This window comes from Camelus ferus, chromosome 23, assembly GCF_009834535.1.
Source record: "Camelus ferus isolate YT-003-E chromosome 23, BCGSAC_Cfer_1.0, whole genome shotgun sequence".
Classification (NCBI taxonomy): Eukaryota; Metazoa; Chordata; class Mammalia; order Artiodactyla; family Camelidae; genus Camelus; species Camelus ferus.
Window position 1 is genome coordinate 29,448,300 of NC_045718.1, and position 23,517 is coordinate 29,471,816.

General features: G+C 46.3%; 1 long non-coding RNA gene across 1 annotated transcript in view; it reads left to right on the forward strand.

Annotated features, from left to right (window-relative positions):
• LOC116659263 overlaps positions 1-22,857 on the forward strand; it is a 53,500-nt gene extending 30,643 nt beyond the window's left edge. Inside the window, exon 3 of the long non-coding RNA XR_004314507.1 lies at positions 20,785-22,857. This is a non-coding gene — a long non-coding RNA (uncharacterized LOC116659263). The remainder of the gene's footprint in view (positions 1-20,784) is intronic.
• Positions 22,858-23,517: the final 660 nt, after the last annotated feature.

A 23,517-nucleotide genomic window follows, 5' to 3' on the forward strand; every position in this document is an offset into this window, starting at 1 on the left:
CACACAATATCCTTCAGTAAATCAGTTTGCTACTAAAACTTACAGTATGGGTTTTTTGTTTTTGTTTGGTTTTTTTGCAGTTAAAGTCCCTGAATGATACATCACCTCATGGCATGGTGCTAAGTAGCCTGTCAATTTTAGCAGCTGGAAGGCGAAACCTTTTACTTTTCCAGCCAGGCAGAATTGGGAGGATTAGGAGATGGAGGCCAAAGTGCTCATTAGTTCCCACTTACAGCTGCAGAGCGTCAGGGCAACCACAGAACATCTGGGCCTCTTTAAGCTCCAATGTAGAGAGGCCGCAGTCCAGATAATGAGTGAGGAAAGCTTCCAATGGGTTTTTGTGGCTGCAGAAAGACCCATCAGGGGAGTAGCTTTCTCAGACACAGGTGAGGGAGCTGCTAGAAACATCTTTCGGAGTCTGTTTTCCCCAGGGTGATAGCTGGCCCCCATTTCCAGTTTGGGAAGAAGTGCGGGAAGCGATCCTGACCTTTCTGGGGCTGAGAGCTCTCACGGATGAGGAGCCAGATGCAAGCGGAGCCTGACACACATCCCGGTGCCAGGAGCTCATGCTCAGCCTGGAACACTGTCAGGGAGATGACAGATGTGCCTCCCTCTTTGGGTCGGCTTCAGATGAAGTCATGCTTTCCCTCTGGACTCTGTCAGGATGAGTCCTCGGTATTTCTGAGTCACTTGACAGTTTGTAAGCACTCTGGAAACCAGAGGTACTGTGAGTGTCTCTGTGAATGAGATTTTATACTGCGCCTTTACTCCTGAGGACACTCTGGAAACCCTGAACCAAGAACGTTGACCCCCCCCCAATTAAATGTTATAGGGAGACGTTTGAGAATTAAGAAGGGGAAACAAACTGTGAATGGACATTCAGGAAGGCATACGAATTTTAGCTGCTGTGAAATCAAATCCAAGTCTCTGGATAATCCCACAACCTCCAGGGGATGCTGTTTGTGTTTTCTGGGATCTTACAAGGGGCAAGTAAGATCGATTGTTTTTCTGTATGGTTTCATTTGAAGAATGCTAATTCCAGGAAGGTTTTTCCTTATGAAATATTGTTGAGGAGAGGTTTTATGATTACCACTGCCTGAAATCTACCCGTAGACATTTTTATTTCTTTGATTTAAGGCTAAAACATCCAAATCCAAAGTCTCTAGAAGGTAAACATTAAGACCTTGTCAATAATTAATAGTTTAATCACAATCAATATAAGTATTTGATCAGATCCCTTCCAACAACATTCCTTCAGGAGAATAGTTTCCCAAGAAATAAGTTTCAAGTTTTGATTGGTGGGGGAGGGGGCAGGGGAAGGTAGGTGAGGGATTAACTTATGAGTTCATTACATTTAGGGAAAAACTGTTCATTCCCATGGAGCCCTCTCTAGGGGAAAGCTGGAAAAATGTCTTGGACACATCCTCTTTTCCATAATGATGTGTGTGTTTTCTTCATTACCCCAGGAAGTTTAGCCCCAGAGGGGGTTTGCTCTGGGCCTGACCCTACTAATTAAACATTCAAGTAGAATTCTGATAGTAACTAGGATTACTACCCAGTGCAGTAGAAAAATCAGTCCTTCGTGTTAATTGTGCTTTGCTGATTTGACTGCAATAAATTGAAATCATTGCGGATGTGGATCCAGTGAGTTCTATCTGAACAATAACAACTATTTAATGCTTTGTTTCCCAACTGTATGTTCATTTAAAGCCGACTTTAAGGAAGGTCTCCAGCTCTGGGTCCAACCAACCACTTGTGATGAACACAGGAGAGCAAGGGTCACCCTTCCCAATCAAGGGCTCCCTGAATGATGTCCCCTTGTCCCCACAGCCACTCAGTTCACCCAAAGGGAGGATCCCTCTCCCTTCCCATACCTGTAGCAAGTGCATTGCTTTTCTAAAATGGGCATTCTTGTCCAGCCTTTGTACCACTGAAGAAAATCTAAACACTGTTCCCTCTTCTGTTTACCCAAGAGGTAGATCTCAGAGCTGGGCAGTCCCTGGTGTTGTCACCAGGTGTCCAGGTAGGATGCATTTGGCAGATGGAACTCACTTAACACACCCATCTACCCACCACACCCCCAGGTCCTCCAAGACCACCCTCCAAGACACTCTTAGAACCCATCTTGACCCTCAGAACCCAAATCATGTGCAAGTTCCACACGGATCACCTGCTTTGCAAGACCTTGACCCCTGAAGTTAGGATGTCCCTGGAGTAGGGGGGGGTCACCAGTCAGCTTTCCCCAGTGCTGGTACCAGTTTAATTCCAAGATGATCTAACCCATTTTGTTGTTTGTTTCTGCTCTGAGGTGACCCCGGCCCTTCCTGCATCCCAGGAAGCAGGATGTAGTCAGTCTTTAATCATCTATAAAGTACCAAGAATCACCTACTCAACATTCTGAAAATGACAGCAGACGTTTTTAAGTATTTCAGCAGGAGGACATGGTCACGTTAACGTGTATCCTGCTTTGGAACTAACAAAACATCCCCTTTAGCCCTTTGCTTCCTTGCCCTCCCCGAAGGAATTTGCTATTGTTTGTAAATATAATATACCCCTAACACTGGCTTTATTTAACGACATTTCAGACTTAGCCTGTCTGATTATTCTTAGTAAGTCAGCTTTGATTTTTTTTTTAACCAACTCTATTGAGGTATAATTTACATGCAATAAAATGCACCTGTTTCAAATGCACAGTTGAATGAGTTTTGACAAACTCATCATGTAACCACCACCACACTCAAGATATAGAATATTTTCCATCACCCCCAAAAGTTTCTTCATGCCCTTTTGCGGTCAAGCCCCCTTCCCACTCCTAGTTCCAGGCAACTAGTGATCTGCTTTCTGTCACTATAGATTAGTTTTGAAGGGCTTTGATTTTAATGAGAATATACTGTAGTCAATAAAGTGGAATTCTACATGATTCTGCTTGAAACCCTGCAAGGGGACAACATGAGACAATTTTAGCATTGAAGAAAATTTCCATTTGTATGTTGTTTGAGCCACATAAAATCTATCCCTTTGTTGACTTCCTTTCTTTCATTAGTGTGGCAAATTGCTTTCAAAGATGGTGCCAACAATTCTACCCTCCCTGTGACCTCATGCCATTCCTCTGAAGGAGAAGTGGAAGCTGTCTTCCCTTGCTTGAAATGAGACAGTCTTTGTGACTTGCTTTGTTTGTTTTGCTGGTGGTGGGAGGTAATTATGTTTATTTATTTATTTTTTTAATGGAGGTATTGGGAATTGAACCCAGGACTTTGTGCATGCTAAGCATGCACTCTACCACTGAACTGTATTCTCCCTCTGTGACTTGATTTGACCAAAAGAATGTGGAGGAAGTGATGTTTTGCTGGTTCCAGGCCCAGGCCTTATGAGACCTGATAGTGTCTACTTTTGGTCTCTTGGGATTCAGCCACCATATATAAATAAGCTGAGGCCAGAGCACTGCATGACAAGAGTCTGCCTGGGGAGGGAGAGGCCCATTCAGCCCCCTGCTCTTCCAGCTCCAACTGAGGTGCCAGACATGTGAGTGGAGCCATCGTGGACATTCCAGCTTCAGCCAAGCTCCCAGCTAAATGCAGCCATGTAAGTGATCTCAGCCAACTCCGTACAGAGCAGAACTAACTGCCTGGCCAAGCCCAGCCAACCTACAGAATCATGAAAAATAATAAGTCTCTATCGCTTTAAGCCACTAAGTTTTCGGGTGGTTGTACACAAGCAGAGAGCTAATACAGTCAGAAACATGGATGGAAGGTAACACCCTCATGGAAACGCTTGAAACAACATCAGTGAAGGGAAAGGACACACAGCTTCCATGGTGCTCTGAAGCCCTTTCTGCTCCTCTGTGAATTCCTGGATGTTCAATCAACACAGTCCTACCAAGAGAACCAGAACCCAGGGTGCAAGAGAGGCCGCGTCAGGGGCTCCCGAGAACTCAATATATGGGTTGGTTTAAGGAAAAAGGGGGTCCCAGACCCTCTTTCTTCCCTTTCTCCCTGTGGCTTTTCAAAGGGAGAGTCTCACACAGCAGCAAGGAGTCATAGCTGAAGAATCTGAGTCTCTAAGGAGACTTAGGACCCTATAGGAAGTTAAGAGCTTCTGAGAGCCAAGTTTCCTTAGAGGACCCAGATGAGAAATAATGCAGGAATTCCCATGGTCAAGGCCTGGCATGCAATAGTCACTCACAAGTGTCTGTTAAATCAATCAATCTCTGCCCGAGTTATCTGGATATTTCACAGGCCCATTATATTCAGGGAATCCAAGACTGGTGCTAAGGTATCCCCCAGGCATGGACAATCCACTCGGACAATTCCTGGGCCATTGTGCACACCCCTCAGACCAGAGGGAGCCATAGGAAGTCTAATTTGGAGATGAATTATTGGCCTGTTGGAGACTTGACCTTCACCTACCATTTAACCATATGGTGGGGTAAGCTTGGGACATCAATACAAGCCCTTGCCCACTGCCTTTCTTTCCTGATGACCCGATCATCTTCAACAAAATCTCCAGGTCATGGAAAAAAGATCTCCTCTAGCAGTTGCTCATTTGAATTGGGGAGGGCTCCTAATGGGACGTATGTAAAGCGTTGCTCTAAATGTTTGAATAACCAGGTGGTAAAAGCAAGGGGACCAGCATTTCCTGATAAATATGTGCCCACAGCTGCCAGCAGAGGCTGTTTTGAATCAGATGTGTGAACAGCAAGAGCAAAATGACTTCGCCTCTATTTCACCTGAAGTAGCCACTGGTTGGTGAGCCCCTGAGAAGAAGGAGGACAGGGGATCAGAGGAACTTCCTGTGCTGGGGCCAGAAGATGCTTCTCCCCACCACCTTAATTTTTCGATTGTTTAAAATGGTCCCAGCACATTTTCTGGATCTTTGTGTTCCCTGAACACATTTTGGAGTGGTCTTCCAAAGTGTCACCTCCAAGAAAACAGAGGAAGGGGGAAGAGATGGGGATGCAGCAACCCCAGGAGTCTTGTAAGAAGGGCCCAGGTGAGTGGCAAAGATGAGGGAGACCAGGGCACAGACCAGCAGTAAACGTGGGAGCGGCACAAAGTGGGTTTCAAAAAGTCAGAGTTTTCACTTTCTAAATTGGCTTGTGTCTTTTGGAACAAATCGAAAGGACGTGTTGCTCAGCTTATGCAAAATCTTGTTGTGTGTGCAAGCATTTTGAAATGCTTTAAGTGCTGTACAAACGACAGGTGGATGACTGCTGTTATTAGCTCTGTCTGTAACTGGAAAACAGCCACACCTGCTGGCATCTGACTGAGTAGGAAAAAGGCCCCAGGGTGTCCTGTGCTGGGGACACCCAGTGACCGTACAGAGTCCATGCCAGCCAGGAGATCCCAGCAGGTGCACAGCTGACGGGAAGTGCGCAAGCCTGGACGGTTTTCCTGTCGAGATGGAGTGTCCGGCTGAGTCACTCTTCCCTATGCCTGGGGGAGTGAAGTCACAAGTTCTTTGCTCTGTCTTGCCAGTCCTCCTCTTCCCTTTCCTTGGCCCTCTCGCCTTCTCTATGACAGCAGACTAAACGTAACTAGAATCCCAAACACACTTACTTTAATAGACTTTCCCGCTTATACTTTCTATCTAAGAAAAAGGGTCACATGGCAAACAGACACCCCCCAAAACTACTCAGTGAAACCAAGCTATTATCAAAGATTTTTAAAAGAAAACCAGGGGTGAAGTATAACGTAGGGTCAAGGGCAGGCAGAGAGCAGTCTCTACTCTTAATACCTTTATAGGCTGAAAAATGATATTGATATTCTTAGTGTAATGACCTTAAAACACAGATCCTCAGACAGATGCAAAAAAATTGTTTGTGATTAAAATTTAATTTGTATGCTGTTCCATGTCCTTTTTGGAATGAAAGAAGGCAATAATACTGATACATTTTAATGGCTTTTTCCAAGTACTTCCACGTACTGTATTCTCTTTGGTCTTTGGTCTTTGGTCTTGCCATTTGACCTGGCAGAATCTTGAATGCATCAAAGACAGCCTGCCTTTTAAAGTTTGTCTGAATGTGTAGCACAATGTCAGGGCACCTACCACCATTAAGGTGGTGGCAGGGTTGGTATGTGTGGCCGGACATGTGGATGTCCTGGAAGCTTCCCTATCTTTTGCTGAGGCTGTTGGCAGGTAACTTTCTGACGATGTGTTAGGGACAGCATTTTAATCTCCGTGACATGTAAGAATACAGCTTCACTGTCTATGATGTTCCTCGGGCCATGATAAAGGTGAAATTTACCTTTGGACTCTTTTAGTCACAAGTTACAGGAACCTGTTTAAATTGGCTCAAGTAAAAAGGAGACATTTGAATCAGGTTATACTGGTGTCTCAAGGAACCCAAGGGCAAGAAGGGCAAGTAAGTAGTCTTGTGAGGGCCTGGAACCAGAACAAACACACGTTCCAAATGGACATCCCATTTCTGAGTCTGCAAGCAGAGAATGTCTGAATCTTCCACGACTCGGCAAGCTGGGATGTCGGACTTGCTCAGTAAAACAGTGTGAAGCAGTGTAGTTCAAGAGGGGCCAGGGAGACAGACTTGACAGCCAGAAGAAATACCCTTTGATATACAAACAACTGAATGTGCGATAAAGAAAGCATAACAAGTGGGGAAGTGACACGTGGTGTCAGTAGCATTTAGAAGTTCATCTGACTTGATACACCAAAGTAAGTTCCAAACTAACTAAAGGGTAAACATTTTTTAAAGTATTTTTTTTAAATATACCATAAAAACTGAAATAAAATACCATTTAATATTAATTAAGGCTTTACTGAAAAGAAGGGAATATCTTCTAAGCCCAGAAACTGCATAGGAAAATCATCAATGTTGACCAGGTTGGACACATACTGAGTGCTTATTATGGTCAGTCTCTGTTTTTAAGCACTTTGCTCACATTATCTAATATATCTTTCAACCTTATGAAAATAGTATCATTACTCTCATTTTTAACATTTGCTGAACCCTGCTCTTTTTTTTGTTTGTTTGTTTTTTGGAGGGGGAGGCAATTAGCCTTGTTTATTTAGTTATTATTTTTTAATGGAGGTACTGGGGATTGAACCCAGGACTTTGTGCATGCTAAGTGTACGCTCTACCACTTAAGCTACACCCTCCCCCCGTTCTCATTTTTAAAGATGAGTGAACTGAGGCAGAGAGATGTTAAGTAACTTGCCCAAGATGTTTACAGTAAGTGGCGGAGCTCGGTTTTGCCTGAAACTGTCTATCCTGAAAGCCAAAGTGCTAATCCTCCAAGTCGTGTGTCTCCTTCCTATAAATGTAAATGGGTTTAAAAGGGCCAAGTTCAATCACTCATTCATTCAGCATGTATTTCTTGAGCTCCCACTCAAGGATGGGTAGGATGGACTCACTAAAGGATGGACATTGCTCTAGGTGCTGCACTGATGAATCAGGCAGGCAAGGTGCCTGACCTCAGGGAGCTTGTGTTCTAGATTCCAGAATCCAGAGAGGGTACAGACTATTTTTTTAAAAAGCAAATGAATAAATAAACGAGAATTTCTGATTGTGGCAAATACTGTAAAGGAGAAAACCTAAGGCTATGTGTTGAAGAATGGCTGGGGTAGATTGGGTGGTTGGGGAGGGTGAGGGGAGGGAGCCTGGCTGCTGGGTGAGACTTGTGGAATCAGGAAACAAGAGGAATCCAGAAGGACTCTTATGTTCTAGGCTTGGGTGGACTGCAGTGCCATTTACTAAGATGGGGAAAACCAGAGAAGGTGCAGCAGGTTTAGGGAGGAAAGTCCAGGGTCCCATCTCAAGATATGTTAAATTTGAAATGGCCCATTAGACATCTAAGCCTGCATTACAACTTATAATACGTGCATAGCAAATATCACAAAACGTTAATATTGTGACAAGAAAAAGACGATGAACTTCCAGCAGATATGTGGGCAAAGGATGGGAAAAGACAATTAAGACAAGGGAAAGTACAATCAATAAACAAACATGGGAAAATATTCGGTCTCACTAGTAATCCAAGAAATGCAACTTGAAACGTCAATGAGGTAGCATATTTTTAATTAAATTAGAAGAAAATTTAAAAATAATAACACCCAGTGGAGCCAGGGTGAAGTTGGTACTCTTCTTTATACCCTGATGGTGACGTGAAGTGGCACAGATATTTTGGAAAGTAATTTACCAACGGTCATACAAATTCTTATATTCTTTGACCCACTGTTTTCGCTTTGGGGATTCTATCTTTAGGAAAATATGCTGTGTGTCCATGGTATTTACCACAGGATTATTAATAGTGAAAATTCAAAAATGAAAACAAAATCGAAGAGAGGTGGTCACATAAATTATGGTAAATCTGCTCCATTTGAACGTTGTGCAGCCTTGGCTACAGGTTTCCCTGAAGTAATGAGTGGGGACAGTTCCTCTTGGTGGCTAAGTTGACCCAATAGAAGTGGGGGAGGTGAGGAGGACATAGCCCACCTCAGGTGTCTTGTGGGGCCCAGGCTTGGTCCCCACTGCCTGGGCACCTGGGAGGATGGAGCCACTGTGGCTTCTGGGACAGGCTGGAGTCTCTGAGATGCCATAAGGTGAGGAGGGAGGAACCCACATCCTGAAAGACCTGTGCCCCAGCTCTGCCTTAGGTTATGGAATTTCTGACAACAACCTATGTGGCCTTTCCCTGAGCTGGAGGTAGAGCCCAATGACCCCTGCTGCTTGGGGAAGGACCCTCACATTCCCGTCTCTCTGTGCTCTGTCTCTGAGCACCCTTGCTTTGCATGGGCTTTGTCTCAAAGCACCTGAAATCACAAGTGAAGTGGCTCAAGGTCATCTCTCTTCAGCCACCCAGCAAGCTATTCAAATGTGTGCAGAACGTCACAGGAGTCACAGGATCAAGCTGCTGCTGCCACCAGTTGGTTCCTAGGCAATTTCCGTGGCAACGGCTAAAGCCGGCCTGGAATGCATTCTCTGGTCTCGGTGGTCAGTCTTCTCAGGGGGATATTTCCTAGGAGTCAAATGACCTCCCAGTTTTTCCGTGCCTGTGAGGAGGAGGGAACCCAGGCCCTGCCTCCGGGAGAGCCTTTGTCAACACAACCTCCTGATCCTCTGAGCAGCTTTGGCCAAGGGCACATCAAAAATGACCTGAGGAAGTAAAATTGACCAGAGAGTGTGGCCAAGGGAATGGAGGAGACTCAGAGGACCACTCCCATCACACCACAGAAAATCAGGTGTCTGGGTGACTTCACTCTCTTTCCCGTGATCCCTTGGACAGACTACCGTGCCCAAGTCAGACAGCACTCAGGAGCCCCCTGCACCCTGAGCTGGACCTGGTTGCGTTTCAAGGGTGGCAACACCCAACCAAGCCACCAGCCTGCAGCTGGAGCTGCCCCAGGAGGCCGCAGCAGGCAGTGCCGTGGGAAGTCCGAGTGGGAGCAGAGAACGGGGCCCCCACAGCACTCACTGCATCCTTTGCTAACCCACTCGGTATCCAACATTTTCTGGAATCATCTATGTTCGCCTGTCCCGAGGTTTCATCTCCCAGGAAGGCAATAGCCCTCCTAGACACGGAGCCCTGTGGCCACAGATCTCACCCTTATTAGCGCCTGATGCAGACCCCCAGGAGCTTGCCCCGAAGTACCTTGTAGCAGGTTCCCTGATATGAATTTTGAAAACCTGGTGTATTGCCCTTCTCAGTCCCCACCTCACTCAAACTCCCAGCACTGTGCAGGCTGCAGAGACCTCTTCAGAGATGCCAATCATTGCTTGTCACCCCACCACCCCCTGAAGTCCTGGCTAAATGGATCCAGCTGCCCTCAGAACTTAGCTCCAGGGCCCTGGCTGCAGCAGAGTGGACCAAATGGGGCATCTGAATTCTGGCCAGTGAACCGTGGCTGCAGCTCTGGCCCTAGAGGGGCCGATCAGATTCCTCTCCGGACTCATTCTGAATCGGGAAACTGAGGGCTGTGGCATCGAGTCTGGAACGCCAGGAAGATGGGAGGCTGACAGAAGGAAGAAGGCAGAAAGGACAAAAATACCTCTGAAGAAGCTGAAGGAAGCACCTGGTTCCCCCAAAGCAGTGGTCAGCCAGCAGGGCAAGAGATCTTCCTCCCAAGCCCTTTGGAGTGACTGCTGTCCTAAATCTTCATGACAAGCATGTTCCAAGGCTCCCAATAACAGGCATTCCCAGCAAGGGACCCCATCACCCAGGCACATGCGTTCAGTTCATCTGGGGCTCACGGGGCACAGGTACCAGGAGCATCCCCAGTGGGCGGGTCTGTCTGACTTCCTCAGACACCAGAAGGAGGAAGCCGGTGCTTCCTGTTGTCTCACTGTTGTCCTCGCTCTACGCTGACTGCCCCCTGGGTCTTCTCCAAGGCTGAGAGTCCCACCATCATCCTGACACCCTCACCACAGCCACAGCTGTGTCCTCACCCTAACTTTTTACAAGCCCGAATAATCTTACAGCTTGCCTGGTCTATTTTTATCCAGACTTGTCTGGATTGCGTGCTGCACCAGAATCGCTAGAGGAAAAACGCTGCTTATGAATAATATAGAGTCCCAGGTCTCACCCCAGACTCAGTGAATCAGAATCTCCAGACGCAGAGCTTTGAATCTGTATTTTTAAAGCTCCCCAGAGGATGCTGATGCAAGCCGGGGGTGGGAACCACTGAGCCATGCCAACCCCATCTACTCCAGATGTGGAAATGCGCCCCAGGAGGGGAGGTGTCTGGCCTTGGCCGCTCAGCTTCTGGTGGTAGTGGTGGCTGCATGCTTTCCTCTCCAAACAAGATAAATCTTCAGATAAAGCCCTTTTGTGCAGTCTCATGGGTCTGATTCCTCCTGGTGTTCATTGGGAGCGCACGTAGGGGAGAGGAAATGGACAAGTTGACACTGGTTTTTCACTCTGGAGCTGGGCCCTGGACACACCCCCTATGGAGATATATACATTTATATGTATTAATATAAAGCTTCTTAATCATGTAAAAGGAAGGCAGAAGGGGCACCACTTAGACAGACTTTCCATTTCTGGCCAATCAAGCAATTTTCTTGGTATTGGATGTGGTTTCCCTGCTCACCTCCCTAAGGCTTGTAACAATTGAAAGTCAACATACACAAACCTTGGACATTGACAGCACCCCCTGAAAGGGAGTACTGGTTTCTCCTACTCCCCAGCACTGGTAAAGCCACCAGGACAGAGCCAGACCTCTTTTGTTCATCACTGAATGTGTCTTCAGGCCTGAGCACACCATCTGATGTACAGTGATACTCACTAAAGATCTGTAAATCAAGCAAACTTTTTACTGCTCCTATTAACCCAGTTCTATTGATCTCTTCTATTTGGATAGTGTCAGTAACACCTCCTCACCGGCCTCTGGAATGAAGGGGTGTCCTAAAAGGCATGAGCAATGCCCACTTCTAGAACATTGCAGAGGATCTGCCCCTTCGTCCAGCCATAACAAATCTCTCCTCCTTCCAAACTGCCATGTTTCCCATCTCCTGAATGGCCCCGCCATCCACTCCGGGCTTTCCAGCCAGGGAGAACCAAAATTCCCCCCAGACACTGAGCTCACCCACTGTACCCAGCTGGTCTGCCTCTTCCATAGGTCTCTCTCATCTTTCCTGTTCCCTCTGTGGGCCTCAAGTGTCTCTTGGCTCCTCTCACTGATGATCCTGCCTCCACTCACTTCTTCCCAAACAGAAAGTGTGTTGGTCTGATGGGTTGGTTTCCCAGACATCAGCTGGGCCATGATTCCTGTGGGTGTCATCTTGAGGCTCTCTGAGATCCTTAATAAGGCAAACAAAGTCCACTACTCTTTGCCTTCTGAGGCTGCCCTGAGGCTTTTCCTTGCATTAAAGGCTACCCTTTCAGTCTGAGAATGGGGATTTAGGAGAAATAAGGTGATCTCTAGCCTAGGCCAAAAAAATACTGCACGTGGTTCAACTCAGTTTAGTGAAGGTAGGGATTTGGGGCCAAAGCACAGCTTATATTAAATTTAGAGTCTTAAGGGGGGCAATAAATGAAAAGCTTGTTTTCCTTATGCAATTTCTGGACTAGTTAGGAAATTAAAAAGTGAGGAACAGGCATATGGATATCCAATTGTCATCTTTGTTGTAGATAAAGCTGATACTGGAGAATGTGGCTTATCCTGAAATCAAGTAGGGTTTCCCACTACAGTCAGTTCTGGACCAGGGCAGCCTCGAGACTGGGAGACTGGCAGATGGCAGCTCCCATGAAACCTGAAGCAGGGACCAGCAGACTGCAGTGCATGCTTTCTCCCCTGGGAGGAGTCAGGGAAGCAGTGGCAAAGGACCATGGTATTGTACTAATTGATACAAGGATAACTGATCCTCCTAAGCTTGGAAGGAAACACGAGGAAGGAGAATTAATACGGCAACATAACAAAAGTGGTATTTTCTCTTTCTTGCTCAGTTTCTGTTCACTGGATGTTTCCCTGGGAGCTTTGTTGGTAGGCAGCTTTGTGGCTGGGGCAGGATTAGACATTCCTGGGTTTTCTCTATTTCGATAACCTTGTAAGAGCACCCAGGCCCACCAGCAGGCCCATCTCTTCAGCCTTCATGCTGCTGCAGGATTTCAGGCCTTTCAGGCTCATCACTTCCCCTCTGGGTTGCTCTAAGGGCTCCTGTCTTAGTCAGTTTGGACGGCTATAATAGAACTTCATAAACTGAGTGCCTTGTAATATAAACAAGAGAAATTTATTTCTGGAGGCTGGAAGTCCAAGATCAAAGTGCCGGCACATGTGGAGTCTGGTGAGGGCCCGCTTCCGGATTCATCAATGGCCGTCCTCTCGCTGTGTCCTCACATGGTGGAAAGGGTGAGGGAGCTCTCTGGGGCCTCTTTTTCACGGGTACTAATCCCACTCATGGAAGCTTTGCCCTCATCACCTCATCACCTCCAAAGGCCTCACCTTCCAATATTATGACGTTGTTAGGTTTCAACCTGTGAATTTTAGGGGAGACACATTCAGACTATAGCAGCTCCTCACTAGCATCCCTAAGCCAGTTCCCACCCACCCCTACAAATCACCTCCCACTTGCATCCGGAGAGACCTTTCTAAAAACTCAGATCTGACCATGTGACCCTGCTCCTCAAACCCTCAGTAGGCCCCCTGCCGGGTGAGAGCCCAGACCTTCAGGTGGAGGGTTTCTGTTTAGGGGAGGGAGGGATCCATGTGACGCTGGGTTTCTCCTTGCCAGGACTGAAACTTCCTCAGTCTAGGTAGCCTTAAGATGTAGCCCAAAAACTTGTGGCGAAATTCATCTAAGCTCAAATGAAGAATCAAATTCATATTCCTTAGCTCAGCATCAACCCAGAAACCCAAGGGTGTGACACCTACCTTTCCACAGCTGGAAATCTAACATGGCATAAACAGAGTGTTCAGACATTGAACACTCCCTCCTCACCTTCGGGGTCTACAGCAGGAACCTCAGCCTAGAGTCTCTCATCTGGGCCTTCTCAGATGGAGAGAGGTCAAAATCTGATAACTAACCATTATCAACTCAGGCCCTCCTCTCTTTTGGTTCATGGACTGGAACCCGTAGATCTTAGGATGAAAAACCTCATAGTCCTCTGTGTTCCCACTGCATGTGCTCCCCTACTCCATGCCACAGATGATGTTTGCTCCAACAACAGCAGAACTTTAACTGTGTTTTCACCCAATTGAGTGGCGCGAGAGGCGACACAGGGAGAAGACATCTGTCTCATAACAGCTCACCATCCCGTGTACTGTCCATCCACGTCTGCCTCTGCTGATGCTCAGCTCAGCTCTCTCCTGAGCAACCTTGGAGCTGATGATTTACTCCTGGCCCTCGCCTCTCAGCCCCTTGCAGCAGGGCATCCAGAGGTCATCACTGTCCCCTGTCCAGTCTCCTCTGGATGTGGAAATCAGCCTGAGAGGTGTAAAGTAAACTTATCTGATGACAGATGGTTCTGGGGTGGAAAATAAAAGAAAGAAAAGAATAATGATACTAGTTATTCCAGCTTTTTTTTTCTTTTGGGAAAATATCAAACATAAAACAAAAGGAAGCAAGATTTTGCCATAAAATATATCTTCCCAGAGCATTCCAGCAGTGGTTCTGTTGAGTGGTCAAGGCCTGACCAGGCTGAACTAACACTGATGCAATCAAGGGTGAGAATGAGGACCCAGCCCAGGCCCCTGGAGGCCCCTACAACTTCTGAGGGATGTCCTGGAGTGAGACTCACATCCCCAGACAGAGCAGGTGGCCAGCAGCAGCTCCTTTCAGCAGCAAGTGCCCGCTGGAAGGATGAAGCCCATAGCGCTCACCTTTGATGGCTGTGGGACAGTCATTCGATGCTCACCCCAGGACCCCTCCCCATGGCTACCAAAGCCAAGGGCCTGTCTTTGGATCTCTGAGATGAGCAGCTGGGTTCTCTCCTAAGGCCCTGAGCGAGATCCTGGGCCTGACAGATGCTACAGCCCTGACACAAGTGAGAAGGGATGGTGCCAGACAGCTCTGCTGCTGTAGGCAGAGAGATAGACCTTGTTCCAAAACCCCATACCAGCTCGACCCTGCCTCTCAGGATGAGAGAAATTAGTGTCTACCGGAGTCTGTGTTGAAAGGGTAAATGGGAAAAGACACAAAAAAGTGACCAGCACAGTGCCTGCAACATGACAGTCATATAACCGAGCAAGTGGGTTTGTTGCCCTCTGAGCAACAGAAAGACCTGATACAGAGGCAAACCGTCTTTTACTGAAAGAAAAAGGCGTTAATTGCAGGGCAGCCAAGCAAGAAGACAGGAGGTAGTGCTCAGATCTGTCTCCGCCCCACGTCGGCTTAGAGTCGGTGTGTTTACCATGGAAGTTGGGAGTAGGAGGGGGAGGAGGCTTGGAAATGATTGGTGGAAGCAGCTTGTAAGTTTCAGGAGTTCTCTGCGCTGCCTCCACTGCTCTTCCAGCCGCTTCGTGGGTCCTGTATCTCTGGGCCAGCTGGAGACTGAGGCCTTTGGGTGTCTTGGGCCCCCAGTTCCGGGGTGGGGAGCAGGCCAAGGCTGGGAGGCCAGGGGGTTTCATAGCCCATCTTGGAGAAAGATGCAGGGCAGGAGAGGTTGGCTGGGGGCTGAGCCCTTAAGGTGATTTCATGGGGCCCAGCTACTTGCAGGACTTAGAAGATTCTTAAAGTCAAAGAAGGCCTGCAGGCCAGCAGACCCCGCCCTTATCTGTCTTCAAAGGGCAAGCACAGCTGCTTCAGGGTAGACCTTCCTTCTCAGCTAACAGATGCCAGTAGCTTTTGTTTTGTCGTTGTTCTTGTTGTAGTGTTCAAAGTCCTCCTACTGGGTGAGACAACCTGGGTGGGCGTCCTAAGGGCCATGCAGCTTTCTTCCCTCCCCACTCAGCTCCCCACTGTCCAGGATCTTGTCTGTCTGTCTTTTGGATACTGCTAGATCTGTTGAAGGTAGGAGTCAGGGCAGGCACAGGGAACCAGCTTTTAGTCTGCAGTAGCTATAGAACAAAAGGATGAAGTCTGATAGAACTATTTGTAAATTAAGTGTCAGTGTGACTGGAGTGAGAGTCGAAGGGGCTCTCCTGTGAGTGAAATTTGGGATATTTACGGTGGAAATGTTGTGGCATTTATGCTGCCTCAAATTCCTTTCTCACTCATTCAGTCACTCAGCAAGTAGCTCTTGAACACCTACCAACTGTCTGGCCTTTCCTTGGCACCCGAGCTACGGCAGTGAACAGGAGAGCCAGCGCCCTGCCCTCCCACACCCAGCTTGCTTGCTAGCAGTTGGCTGTGGTCTAAAAGGTGAAATTGCTGAGTAACTAAGTTCCAGGTGGAAAAAATGTGGCTGTGTGTGCCTTTTGTATGTGGTTCAGAGACATGTATTTAGTTCAGAGATGTGTTAGGACACGCACATACTTCTCAGACACTGCACTCCCAAGTCCCTCTAAATGCACCCCATTTCCTCCTGCCATAGGTGCCAAAGACACAGCTGAGAGTGAAGGAGCTCAACCATTTACAGAAAATAGAATCCTGATTTTAACTGCTGTCTGTGGACAAGTATTGGGCAGATAATTATGGGATGAAATTTCAAAAAGAAAATGTCATTGTTCCCAGAGTGTCCTTCCTCCTTCCTTCCCTTCCCTTCTCTTCTTCCTCCTTTCCTCACTTTTTTTTTTTTTAATTTAAGTATTGTTAGTTTATAATGTTGTGTTAATTTCTGGTGTACAGCAGAGTGATTCAGTTAAACATGTATATATATTCATTTTCATATTCTTTTTCATTAGAGGCTATTATAAGGTATTGAATATAGTTCCCTGTGCTATACAGTAGGACCTTATTGTTTATCTATTATATATATAGTAGTTGGTGCAAATCCTGAACTCCCAATTTATCTGTCCTCCCCACTGCCCCCACCCTGCTCTTCCCTTCCTTTTATTCATTTAACAACATTTATTGAGCATCTACTCCATGCCAGGCCCTTGGCTAAGCACTGGGAATATGAAGTTAAAGAAAATTTACCTCTCATCCCTGAGGACCTGACAGTGTAGTGAGAAGTGATTGTCATCATCTGGGATGATGAATACCAGGATGAGATGCACTGAAGCACAGGGAGAGCTGGGGACACACAGGGGCAAGATTTAACCCAGAGTGAGAAAAGCAACGGGAGGAGACAGAGCATCAAAGAGGGCTTCCTGGAGGAGGAGGCAGCAAAACTCAATTTTGAAAAACGAATGAAAATGGGTCTGCCTCTTGCCTTTGACATCTAACCACTGAGTCAGATCCCCTAGGCTGGAAATCCCACTTAGGTAAGATGGACAAGAATGGAGCCATCTGGGCTTAAGAAAGGCAGAAAGGGTTGTTAGAAACCTTTAAGACTCCCAATGTTCATGTTTTTCCTCACGGGCCACCTCCAAGTCCTATTTTTAAGACCATTGTGAGCCAAGTCCTCTTCAGAACTGGTAACCTTGGTGAGGGGCTTTTGGATCAGCAGATATTGGGTTTGTCTATTTGTGACCTCAATGTCCCCGCAAGCTGTTGGAGCCTGGTGGGTGATCAGGTGGGACTTTTGTCCACTGAGCCCCTTTTGTGCACCTACTATGTGCCAAGCCCTGTTCAAGGCATATATGAGCAAACAAGATTTCAGCCCTGAGAGGCTGACAGCTTACTATGTGTAATTTGATGAGCTCAAGTAAAACAAAGTCCCCCAAACATGCCCTCACTCACCTAAACCCACTCAAGTTTTCTTAAAAAAAAAAGCTATTGACTACCCCTTTTTCTTCTTTTGCAAAAAGGTGTCTTCAAGAGCTAAGTGTTTCTGCTTACTTGCTAAGGTATGCAGTGTCTTAATGAACTGTTTATTTCCTGTGTTGCTTTTGTGAAGAAAAATAAGAGCACCCCTTTCCTTTCTCCTAATGACGCAGCAGAGAACATTTTCAGCTCGACACTCCCCCCCTCACTGTTTCCTCTCCCCACCCCTTCCCAAACCAATTTGGCATTTTTCCACTTTCCATCTTCAGCTTCAAAGTGAGTCTGTGTGACGTGAGAAGCAGGTCGTGGCTGGAACCGACCTCAACCCTGTATGCTGTGACCTTCTAGGTTTTGCTTTTTTCAGCAGAAATACTGAGTCTGAATCTAGCAGATCTGAGTTCGAATCCCTTCTCCCACACTTGCCACTCATGTAACCTTGAGCAGGTCACTTAACCTCTCTGACCCTGTTTCCTCCTCTGTAAACTGAACCACCAAGCCCAATTGTTGACTCTCTCAGGTTGGAAGAGAGAGTAACAAAGTGACCACAGGAGAGAGAGGAACATTGTGAAAATATACCAGAAGTAAAGAATCACAGGAAATCAGTCTGGCATCAGAACAATTGGACTGCTAGTGGGATCACTTGTCAAACTGCCCACCACAGTCCTGGTCCCCCTGGGGCTCAGTCTTCCATCTCATCCCCTCTTTCCTTGGGCACCCTCCAGTCCGGCAGGCAGGGTCTTTTCTGCAGGGGCCTCCCTGAGGGCCTTTGCCCACTTGTACAGGGCTGTCTTGGAGGTTCCCAGGTCCGATCACCAGTGGGGTCACTTGTGCAGAACATGGTCACTTGTGCTCAAGAAACTTCTGGAGGCTGAGATCCACACCGGACAGCCTCTCAGCACCATAGCCTGGTCAGGTATTGGCCCTTTTTATAGATGAGGAAATGGACTGGGTGGAAGATTCAGTATTAGTGAGTGGCAGAGCAAGGACCAGCCTTAGCTCTGGTATCTCCAAACCCCATCACACTCCTCTCCTTCCTGTTTCTGACCACCCACGCAGAATCAGAGGGAACAGGGGCTTCTCCTGGCTTCTACTTGCTTTCAGGGCCTGTCCTGATGTGATCTGAGTGCTCCCCATGAAAAGACCCATCAACCCCAAAACATTCCCCCCCACCTCCCAACAGCTGGCCAAGACTTGAAAGTCCCCCTGCTAGAGTCCCTGTTGACTCAGACAGCAGGGCCCTGGTCTCCCCGAGGTACCAGTGAGCCCACCACTGGCATGATGGCCAGATGAGTCCTGGGATGGTGTGAGGGAAAGCCCAGGCTAATGGCATGGAGGCTGAGCTAAGGAAATGGGGGACCAGCAGGACATGTGGCCTTACGTGGCTGCAGGTCAGAGAGGACAGCCTGGACTGCTGGTGGGTGATGACGGACGTGCAAGGCCTCCACTTTAACCTTCCACCTAGAGACCCCTCAATCCATAGCTGATCAGATTTCTGGGCCTCAAACAAACATGTGGCCCAAGATACCAGGTTTAGACAGTGAGACAGAAGATTCAAAATCGGGACTTCCTTGGAAAATCCAGTCCCTCCTGTGGTGTTCAGGTGGGTGTGCGGTTGGGTTAAACTTCATGTGCGAACTTCAGGCAACCACAGGTGGCTGGGGCCCAGGAAGGAGGTGGCTCTGGCAAAGAGATAAGGACCGCCCTTGTGAGAGGCACCCTCCCCGAGCAGCCAAGCAGCTGGCCCCAGCTGCTTCTCAGTTCCTGTGGTGAGCTCAGGAGATCAAGGGAGAAGGAACCTGCCCCCTCCTCCTGCTTCTCTGCCCTTGCTCTCCATCCTGTGTCCTCCCAGCCCTGATTTGTTCTCACTTCCCAGCTCACTGCAGGCTTGAAGGCCCAGCGATTCTGCCCACTTTGCAGATGAAGAAATGGAGGTCTCGGGGCCTTAGAGGACACTTTCCAAGATCATAGAGCAAATTAGAGGCCAAACCCAGGTTAGCATGAAAGCTTCTATTATTTAAGACTCAATCTGGCCACCCATCTACCCTGAGGAAAGTATTGTACCACGTGCCCAAGGCTGAGTTTGGCACCATTGGAATTGAAACACAAAAGATTAAAATTCCTACTCGAGAGGTATGTGGTCTATTTTTGGAGATAAAACCAGAGAGCAGAAAAAAAAAAAAAAAGAAAATACAATTTGGCCATATCTGCTAAAAACAAAAAACAAAAAACAAAACAAAAAAAAAACCCAGAGAGCAGAGTAAAGACTGAAATTCAGCCTGAGCTCTGCTCTCCAGGATGTGTGTCCTGCTAAGGGCTGGAAGAACTGCCTCTTTAAAACTTGCACCAAAGGTACCATGTGGGCTAACAGAGAGCCTGGGAGGTGAGATTCCCCTGAACTGGGCAAGCTAGACAAAGTGAGCTTTAAAGTTGAGACAATGGGTAATTGTCCCGGAGCTACTGAGAACTGAGAACAGGCTTGGGGGAAGCCTAGCAGGAGAGGAGCTGCAGGATGGACTGGTGAAGGAGAGGCTGGGAGGAGGCTCTGTCACAGCCCACAGCCAATGCAGTGATGCTGAGGACAGCCCAGAGCTGGGGCTGATGATGAGGTGACTTTCTCCCCCCGGCCCAGGCATCACACACCTTCGTGGTGCTGCTTGCAGCCTCTCCTCCGTAGCGCTCAGCCCAGTGGTAATTTAACATCCACGTGTGGTCATTTGATTAAGGTCTGTGACCCTCCCCCGACCCCCACCTTAGACCGAATTCTCCGTCAGGACAGGGCTTGTACATTTTCTGTCTTGTACCCTCAGCACTTAGTAGCCACTTTACAAATGATTATTGAACCAAATGAATGAACAAACAAATGAGTGAACAAGTGACCAGTGACCATCCTGGGCACTTTGATAAAAGCATTTTATATTTGCTTTCAGTTTTCTGATGTGCACTTTCTTGGTGGGTGAAATTTCTCTTTCTCTCTGATTCCAAAAGTAGAGTAATAGTGCAGTGAGAAGTCCCATAAAAAAGACCGACAGGACCCCCAGGCTGGGCCACTACTCTCCTGCAAGCACCATCTGGTTCCCTGGCCCAGTGGCTCTATCTCACTTTTTGCCTCTGAAACAGCTTACTTCTAGGAAAGTGGAACTTACCCCTAAAATTCTGTTGGTTCCCTGAGCTAACTCCTGATTGGTCCATTTGTAGTACTTCGTTTGCATGGAGCTCACTCCTGATTGGTTATTTCTTTCCCTCCTGATTGGTCCATTTCTACAAAGCTTGTTTCTAATTAGTCAACTTTTGTTATACTTTATTTGTATATGATGTTGCAAAGTGTAAACTGGCAGCCTATAAAAGCCTGTGTAAACCTACGGACTGGGTCCAGAGCTTGGAGTGTTAACTCCTCTGGGCTCGCTGGCGTAATAAACCTGAGTTCAGCTCTCCGAGTGCTGCTTGGTCTCTTGCCAGGATCCAGGTTGTTGTCACAACTGAGCTGTAACACCGAGCTATAACACACTTTTATGCAACAATAGTAACACTTTTTAAAAAAAGATTGATATTCTTCTGGGATCTGTTTTTGTTCCTTTTTTCTCTTTCAGCTTCTGACCATGAAAATAAAACCTGGTGATTACAGGAAATTTTTAACTAGAAAAAATACATAAAGAAGCTGGGGGGAAAAAATCACTCATGACCCTATCATGAAGATGCTTCAACAGTCAGCTTGTTCGTATATTTCCTTCAGGATCCTGACATCTCTTGGGGGGCAGAATAAGATTTCAAAAGCCTCAGCCTGAGGATGTGTTCTCAGACTTCCTTCCCAGCTGCCTCACTCAGCCATTTCTCCAGCTCAACAAGGGACCACTCCCTACCCTTCTCCTCTGCCCTGTCCTAGGGCTTTCCCAAGGCTTTGAAGAGCTGGGAAGGCTGCCCTCCATTTAACGATGGAAATAAAGAAGCGTCTTTGGACTTGAGCTTCTCACCTGCAGCCGGCAGCCAAGATCTCCTAGTGAATGAGTGTCAAGTGTATGGGTGGCATTAGTTGATCTCTTGCACTAGTATTCTTTTCCAATTTTTCTGAGCCCCCTTCCAGACTAGCTGACATTTTCAAAGAACTGGATCAGACATCAGTATGCCACTAAAATGAGTTGTGAGATTTCTTCCAAATTACTTGCCTAAAATGTTTATATAATTTCTGGGTTTTCAAGATGATGCTGGTTTCTTCTGAGTGTCTCCCGGGAACAACACTAGTTCTTTGGAAGCTACAAAAGAAGTATCGGCAGGGATGGAAAGAGGTTTCATCTGCAAGCCCAATCTATACAATTGACAACTGCAGCCCCAGGTGCTCGAGAAGAAGGATTCTGAGGCCATGTCTAAGCTCGGTGGGAAAAAGTAATGTGGTTGATTAGTTATGTCTGCTGTGGGAATGGAATGGGAGTGGGGAATGGAAGCTCTTTTGTCAGCCTGAATATAATAGGGTCTGGGCCTTCAAGGAGCTTAATGATTCTATGGGGAAGGCAAGTTAAATTCAAAGTCAAGTAATAATGTGCTAAATGAGTGATGCTACTGGAGTTCCCACGATGGAGAAATCAAAATGGACAGGGAAGTGCTGAAAGGAAGCCAGACAATGGCTGGGCAGGGGGAAGATGAGGACAGACACTAAGGAGAGAACTCGAGGAAAGTACCATCATGACATGTTTCAGGGGGACGTGAAGAGACCAGCCTCTTCAAAGTTCACAAAACACTGTCGACAGAATGTATTGGGTAAGTTAAATCGTAGCTAGTATGGAGTGAAAATGCATTGAAACATTTTAAAGTGATGACTACAATTTTTAAACTTGTGAAATGTTTACAAACACAGAGGGGGGGATTAAAAAGAATGATATAACAAAAACAATTCTTAATTGTTTATATTTTGTCATATTTGTCCTGTCTCTTTTTATTTTTAAAGAAATAAAATTTTATATAGAAAACTTCAATCCTTTTAAATATCACCCCATCCAGTTCCCCAGGAGCAACCATAATAATGATTATTCACTTAAAAACATTATTCCGAGAAGGAGTCCGTAGGCTTCACTAGACTGCTAAAGGGGTCCATGGCACCTGCAAAAGAAAAGGCTAAAAATCTCTATACCCCTAACATTTAGTTGGGCATGTTGCCGTGTAGAATAGAGACCACACTTTCCAGCTTGTTCTGACAAATGTAACGTTATAGAAATGGTGTTTGTAGTTTCTTCAAAGAGTCCTTAAAAAGATAAAAGCCCTGGTTCCCTGACAGTGTGGAGGGCTGCTCCAGTCCTAGACTGACCACCTCCAAACTTCTTACATATGAGAACAAAATAAACTTCTTCTTTACTTAAGTTACTGTTAAGTTACTGTTATTCTGAGCTTATGTTACTTGCCGCCAGGCCTAAACCAAGCTAATGCAGCAAGCCTTTATGAAAATGAATTGAAAATAATGTTGTTTATCTAAAGAGTTTTCAGAAATCACCTCTCATTCTAAAGAAAGAATCATTTCAAACCTAGACAATGACTCTTTCAGGGCCTAACTTTATATGGAGTATTTTTTTAAGTGAATTGTGTGAGAACATATTTTATTCAGAGTTTTCATTTTTGAGACAATAAACTTGGTGACTTTTTGAAACTCTCATTCTTTATCCACTTCTTTAGTCTGCTTTGTCTCCCCCAAAGAGCATTTATGAATAGCCTAGCTTTGTGTCCACCAACTCTTAATTTATGATAGTGGCTCTTTTAAGAATGCATCTGAAGAATTTAAAAAAACAAATAGTAAAGATTCTTCTGGCATGTCCATTATATTATTGATGGATTCAGAATACATGTATGATATCATAACCATCAATAATAACGTACTTTTTTTAAAAGAATGCTGTGGTTACAGAAAGGTATAGAATAGCAGTGCCTGTTCTCAAAAAAGATTATGATAGAATTAAGGCAATATATGCGAAAAGATCAGTAACGTCCAATACATGCCATAAAATGATGCAATCAGCAAGTGATAAGGTGATTCAGAAAATGGAGCAATTACAGTCCTTGGAAGAAGGACACAGTTCTGATAAAAAGCAAAGGAGGAACAACAATGAAGTCTAGAGAAATGAAGGAAATGGGTATACCAGTTGGCTGGAAGAGAAGTCTAGCTCAAGCAACATCTCCATAAAGCCCTTCCTGAGTCCTCCAGCTGGAATTAATCTATCTTCCCACATAGCTGTGTTCCCATATAGCTTTGTGAATGCTTCTAATATCACAGGAGGGTAATACATCCTCCTTTTTATAAGCCCCACACCTACAAGAGCTTCTAAAGTTATAATGAATGAATA